Source organism: Amblyomma maculatum, unplaced genomic scaffold, assembly GCF_055883805.1.
Source record: "Amblyomma maculatum isolate TAMU_Amacu unplaced genomic scaffold, ASM5588380v1 scaffold_18, whole genome shotgun sequence".
NCBI classification, from domain to species: Eukaryota; Metazoa; Arthropoda; class Arachnida; order Ixodida; family Ixodidae; genus Amblyomma; species Amblyomma maculatum.
The window spans coordinates 8986815-8993273 of NW_028146743.1; the positions used below are offsets into that span (position 1 = coordinate 8986815).

Here is a 6459-nt window from a genome sequence, read left to right on the forward strand (position 1 = left end):
CGATTTAATGAAGTAGAGTAGAGCCGCGAAATATTTCGTTAAATGGAGAACATCGTTAAATCGAGAATGGCATATCTCGGTCACCTAATCCTAAAAGATTGTTATATGGTGTCGTAGAATCAAAAAAGTACCGCGGCATCATATTTGCGAAGTGTACATATGCTGAAAATGAAATCCTGATTTGAAAGAACGTAACAGAAAACAAAACGAAGGCCCTAAGTAAGCTGTACTGTTACGTCATCATTAAATGCAATACCAGCCTGTCCATTACGCTATGTTGCTACAATGAAATTGCGGTCCACGCAACTACAGACACCAATAGCACGTATGCAAAAAAGAAACGAAATTTTCACCTCGGAAGGAAGGGTCCCAAGGGAGTAAATGTCTTTCTCAGCAAAGACGTCGCTGATATTTTCTTGCTTGCGGTTTGTAAACATGTGTCGGGATTTTTTGTGCCTTCTTTTTTCATGTGTTGCGGCAAACTGTCGCCGCAGATTGAGGGCAACAAGAATTTGTCCCGTTTTGCCATGCGGCACCGCTGCCGACACCGGGTCGACGGGCCAGTTTTCTACCGCTGAAGAAATCTCGGGAAGTAACATCAATATAACTCGCGTTTCGCAGCGCATAGTTTCATAAAAGCGGATCGATGTTACCGCTGGATCGCAGTCAATACATCCTTGATCGTTTTGTACGAAATAGACCAAAATTAAAGTTTTTCGTCTTTAGTTTTTAGCAAAATACTCGGTAAATCGGACGCATAGCGCAATTACCTTCGTTATTTCGAGTTACTCAACGCATTGGACAACATGCGCGTCTGAGGAAGAATCAAGATATCTTCGTTAAATCGGGACTTCTGTTAAATTGAGTTTTGACTGTAGCTCAGTTGAGGTGTCATACAATAAAATTACCGCTTTACAATTTCTGCCAATTACACTGATTTGGGCCAAAGGATACGTCACGCTAGACAAAAAACAGGGCAATGCTGTTTCGCGTCTCTCTGTATTTGCAGCAATTATTTAGCGGTACTGAAGCCATCGATTCGCTAAGATCCATTATAGAAAAAGTTAAGCTAATATTGTTGTCGCATGATGGACAGATTACGAAGGTGTTCTATATTCTGAGACGTACTCTGCAACGTGTCGATGCAATGCAACGTGTCGATGACTCTGGCATTATTATGACGAAATATTTAACAATTTTGCCATTGTATCACCAACGAGACGACGGCTACCGTGCAAAATACAACATTCCAGTCCTAAGAGTAAGAAAAAAAAATCACACAAATATTTTTTCAAAGGACCGCTTCTTAGGACAAGGTCCATCATTTCAGCACAAAAATGCGTCTATTAGCCTTGACAAGTGCACCACAGACGAAATAAAGCGTTGGATGTAGTCGAGTTTACCAGCATTTATTTTCATCAAACACAGCTACCTGCAAGTTTTTGTGGAGAGAATATATATTATGTCTGAGATATGAGCATTCAGTAGCCTTTAAAAGCTACACATTAAACTTTAACCTTAATTAACAAGGAAATTCAGAAACTGCAAAAAGGTTGCAGTGATAAAAAACGTGTTTATTCAAGAGTAGTGTATCGCCAGACCATGATCGCTTTCTTCGGTGGATAGTGGAATGTCATATATTCCTTGCTGTATGTTCATGAACCAAATTTGGTTAAATTTTGAATAGTCTGTCAGAGACACGTAAATTCTCAGCTATCCAAAGGTGTATCCGCCAAGTGAGTCTAGCTGACGCGAGGCCTCCTTGGGGGCTTCAGCGACACGTTGCATTGCCTCGGTGTCAGCCCTGGCTTCCTGTCCAGCTTCCTCGGTGATGGCCATGGACACTGAAAAAGTTTTGAGAAAAACGACTGGCACAAAAGGGGATTGCGCTGTGGGTAGAGATGTTCGCACGGGCTTCTCCGAGAGCGAATAAACTAATCTGCAGAATTTAATTTGTTGCTGTTCTGATTGCTATCACTGTAAACCTGAATGCTCTTTCGAGAGGGTATTGAAAAAGTGCAAGTTTTAAAGTAAGTCTCGATGGCATAATCTGTTATAGTTTCGTTGCTGTCTTTTTTTAGTTAGAGAATGACTGTGCCGTCTACTTTTAAGCATGGTTGGTGTCAAGGCAGCTTAAATTCTCATCGAATGAGATTATAGTGACTGGTTCAAAGAAAGAAACGAGTAGAGCATGGTGAAAGATGCACAAGCGTTATTGAATGCGTCCATGGCTTACCTGACACAAGAAAGCCAAAAATGGCCAGCACCATCACAGTCGTCTTGAAACTCATATCTTTAGAATGAACGGCCTAGGAAAGACAGAAGATAACTATATTTTGTTTTCCTCCAATGCATGACATTTATTATTGCGTACAAATTCTCAAAGCTCTTTCAAGAAAAATTTGAAATGGAAAAACGTTGTTTGTCCAAAAGGATGCGTACAATGTCGGGCTACTCTCGCAACCCAGATGGGAATATAAGGAAGCATTACTTTTCCTGCATTTCTTTTACACGCAAATATGCGGGAAATGATAGGTTAGTAATGGGTTTGCTCGCCGACGATTTAAAAAATTTCAGATCACTTTGATTGGCCCTGCTATTTTTTCAGCATCTTGAGCCTTTAAATTCACATACTATACAAAAGTTCTTGCTAGTCCAATTTGTGGGTGGAATAATGTTTTTATAATGCTTAAAATCTAATCATGCATCAATCGGCACTGCTACCATATCCGTGGGTATATCCGGTGGGTTTAAAAGAATCCGCATTTAGGAGCGCGGTCATATATATATATATATATATATATATATATATATATATATATATATATATATATATATATATATATATATATATGCCCGTCAGAATAGAACCCTCGTGGGTTATTCATATTCTCTAAAACTTACTTTTCCAGCAATAAGGCAAACATGTTTCTCGAGGCTTTTTCAGCGATATTGTTCACTACACGTCGCATCAAATAAAATATTTGAAAAAGGTCCGGTCAAAGGTGGAACACTCGTAATCCTAGATGGGCTCCTCAAAAAAGACGCTGACAAGGACGATACTACAAGGACAGGCTCTGCCGCATCTTTTTTTGCGCTGCTTTTCTGAAAACTATGTGCCAACACGCACAATCTGCCACAATAACTAATCTCTCTAGGCTATCTAAATGCAGATGTAATCTCTCCGCTAATAGTAAAGTGAAATATAAACACGATTTTATGTGAAAACAATGATAAATCACTATCAGCTGCAATTTTCCTTCCGAAGCTCTCAACCCTCTGAGTTGTTTCGTTTAAATGCCTTTCTCCCATTTCCTTTTATCGATTATCAAGGCAGTCACTGCTTAATAATCCAGAACATCATCCCACTAAGCACCGTCAGTCTGTCGAAGCAGAGGCTGCAACTCCACCGTAACCGCCTCAATTATTTGTCCTTATAACACACCGCAATAAAATTTCAGATTGTCTGTGGCCGTCCATTGAACACCAAATATATATTGAAAACTTGCCAATTCCTTTTCAGAAAACAGTCGAATTGTGTTTACTGCTCTAGGCGGTGCATTATTTGAAAAATGTGAAACCGTCTCTCTTACTCTATGGTCACCTCTTCTTCATTTTGTATTTTAAATTTGGGTAATGAAGTTTCTGTAATCTATGTTAATTTGCTACTTTGTATGGCTAAGGTATTTTTTATCTCCTATGCACAACCTCCAAATCTCGGCAAACCCCTTCGAGCACTCAAGGAACAAAAAGTGCTGTGATGTATTTTACATTTTGTAGCAAGCTCCATTACACACTCCACCATCGCGCAAATGTTTGCTTGTCTGTCAGGGCCTCTGTGACCTTGGAAAGCAGAAAAGAAAATTTCGGCTCAAGCATAGGCGAACAGGAGCAGCGGAGACGGTCCAACCGTGACTGTCGTCAGTATTGCCGTTGGCGAAAGTGGTCCAAAGGTTTAGCTTAGCAATTGCATTGCAAGCAGATCGTCTTCGCACATGGCTGAAAGCGCTCCGTAATTCTTTGAAAAATAATACCCTTATTAACAGAAGTAAGCTGTATTATATCCACAACTAAATAAAAAGGCAAGGAAGCCAGCGAAACGCTTTGCGTCGAAGGTGTATGTTTTGGCATAGATTCAGAAGCCTTTCTCATTAAATGTTAAGCTTTTGAAGCCGCGTCTAAGAGCATTTGCATAATCGTCCGAAGAACCGTGATTCCGAATTGAAGTCTCTTATCTGGATTCCATCTCCAGGGTATCTGACCACGGCTTCTGACCGCTGAATACAAATAGCTCTCAAGCGGAAAAATAACATTAAATTATAGTAGGTTTCTCTGTTATGCGTTGGTTGTCAACTCTGAAGAACAATGTCGCACTGCGCAGGGCATAAAATCTATAACACACGGCGTTAGCATAAGGGATGTTCTCAAATTCAAGATCAAGAACGAAAAACATCATTAGACTTCTTAAATGTGCCTGCATTTTTAACAGCTGTTTTCTAAATCGTATCCAAATTATCAGCGGCGAGTTTCTTGTTTAAAACAAGGCCTCATAGCGCGGCGCTTAAGAGGTCAATCCAGGACAAATATTCAAATTCCTTCGTTTCTGCGTAAAAAAACGTTCTTGCAGGTTGTTTCGGAAACTTCAGGGAGTATATCCGGTGCATATTGCTCTTTATGTTTTATTCTTGCGCTGTGGCGTCATCTGCTGCCTCTTGCAAAAGAAGGCTTTCTTGAATCCACGAATCGTATGTATGAATCATTTTCAAGACTTTCTCTTAAAGCTACGCTGATACGTTTCTACAACGTAGTACTTGTTTAGCGAATCTTTATTCCTGCCAAAAGATCTCAGTAAATATTTCGCGCAGACTCTGCAGGCGCCGCCAGAAAAGTTTGTAGGGAAAACAAAATATTGTTTCACAAATACACATTGAACTATAATGCCTAAACCCAGTAGAAACTTATCTGCAAACGTTCGCGGTCAATTCTGGCAAAATGAAGCCAATGTACAGCTTCGAAAAACGACACAATGGACTGCTGAATCTCTTACCACGTTTCCAGCGCTCAGGCAAGCGGTTGAAGAGCAGTGAAGAGATTCCTCGGAATAAGCATGGGTGAGGAGCTGCTTTTATATTTAACAGTATGCGTATATTCCTGTAGCGAAGGACAGCTAGGTATGGCAACGGTTAATTGCATCAGAATTTATTGTCCCCATGTTATAGAAAGGCAAAATAAAAGAATTAAGATAAAACTCGCGATAGGCATCTGTGTCGTTGATGGCAGTTTTTTTCTCGTTCGCTGAAACGAATTTAATCAAATAGCCTGTTCCCGGCCAGCGATAAGACATGAATGTTAATAAATATGCACGAGTAGTCAGCCCTGTCTGCTCGCCTCCTGTATAAAACTGACGTTAACATTTTTTCACTTAAATGGCAAGGAAGTATTGCTGCTCATTTTTCGTGCCTTTAGTTAAGTCTCGGATCTTTGTATTTGCTGTTTGGAGAGAGAGCGCCCCCAACCATTTCACTATTGTTGGGGCAATAAAAAGCGAAGCAGTAATGTCCTTTTGTTCCAACGCCCCCATTTCTCTTGCCGCGATGGTGTAGTAGTTAAGATGCCTGGCTGCTGTGCCGGAGTACTCAGGTTCGATCCCCGCCGCCGGGTGCTGCGTTTCGACAGGGGCGAAAAGGAGAGACGTCCGTGGGCTCTGCAATGTCAGTGCACGTCAAAGATCCCCAAAGGGGTCGAAATTACTCCTTAGCCCTCCATTGCGGCTCCTAATTGTCTCTTACCTACTATGACTCCCTCCTTCCTCCTTTCTCTTACAGCGCTGTTCAGGTGTCCACATAAAAATGTGATAGATACGGCGCCTTTTCCTCCCTGTGAAGAAATAATATTAAGGGCTTCGCCGCGTTATGCTTTGGCTAGGGTGCTCAATTACACTGCCCAAAGACGCGGGCGTGAATCCCGGCCTTGGCGGCTGCTTTTCGATGGAGACGAAAAGCAAGGCCCCACTGTGCTGTGCGATGTCAGTGCACGTTAAAGAACCCCAAGAGGTCAGATGTCTAGAGCCCTCGGCTTCGGCGTCTGCAACAGACCGAATAACTTTCAAATCAAGTTAAACTCTTTAAACCAAACCAAATCAAACCGGTCGTTCCAAGTCATTTCTCGAGACCTGGATGAAAAGACGATGTGTTCGAGAATGTGATTACAGTGGACCTGTCGAAGGCATTTGACAGAGTGTGTCATACGAAACTTTTGCACAAGCTGCAAGAGTTCGGTATCGACGTGCAAATTATCAGTTGGATTCAGGCTTACTTGTTGAACAGAAAACAGTTTGTGGTTATTGATAATGTTTACTCATCAGCATCACCAGTGTCATCCGGTGTACCGCAGGGGTCCGTTCTTGGCCCCATATTATTTTTGTTGTACATAAATGACATTGTAAAGGACATACACCCT

At 41.4% G+C, this 6459-nt stretch overlaps 1 long non-coding RNA gene across 1 annotated transcript; it reads right to left on the reverse strand.

The window, feature by feature from the left end:
- Nucleotides 1-1398: 1398 nt before the first annotated feature.
- Nucleotides 1399-5088, reverse strand: LOC146171848 (uncharacterized). The gene is made up of 3 exons (XR_014702766.1): nt 5048-5088; nt 2237-2309; nt 1399-1844 (listed from the first exon to the last, which is right to left on the reverse strand). It is a non-coding gene; the product is annotated as an uncharacterized LOC146171848 (long non-coding RNA).
- Between the last annotated feature and the right edge of the window lie 1371 nt (nt 5089-6459).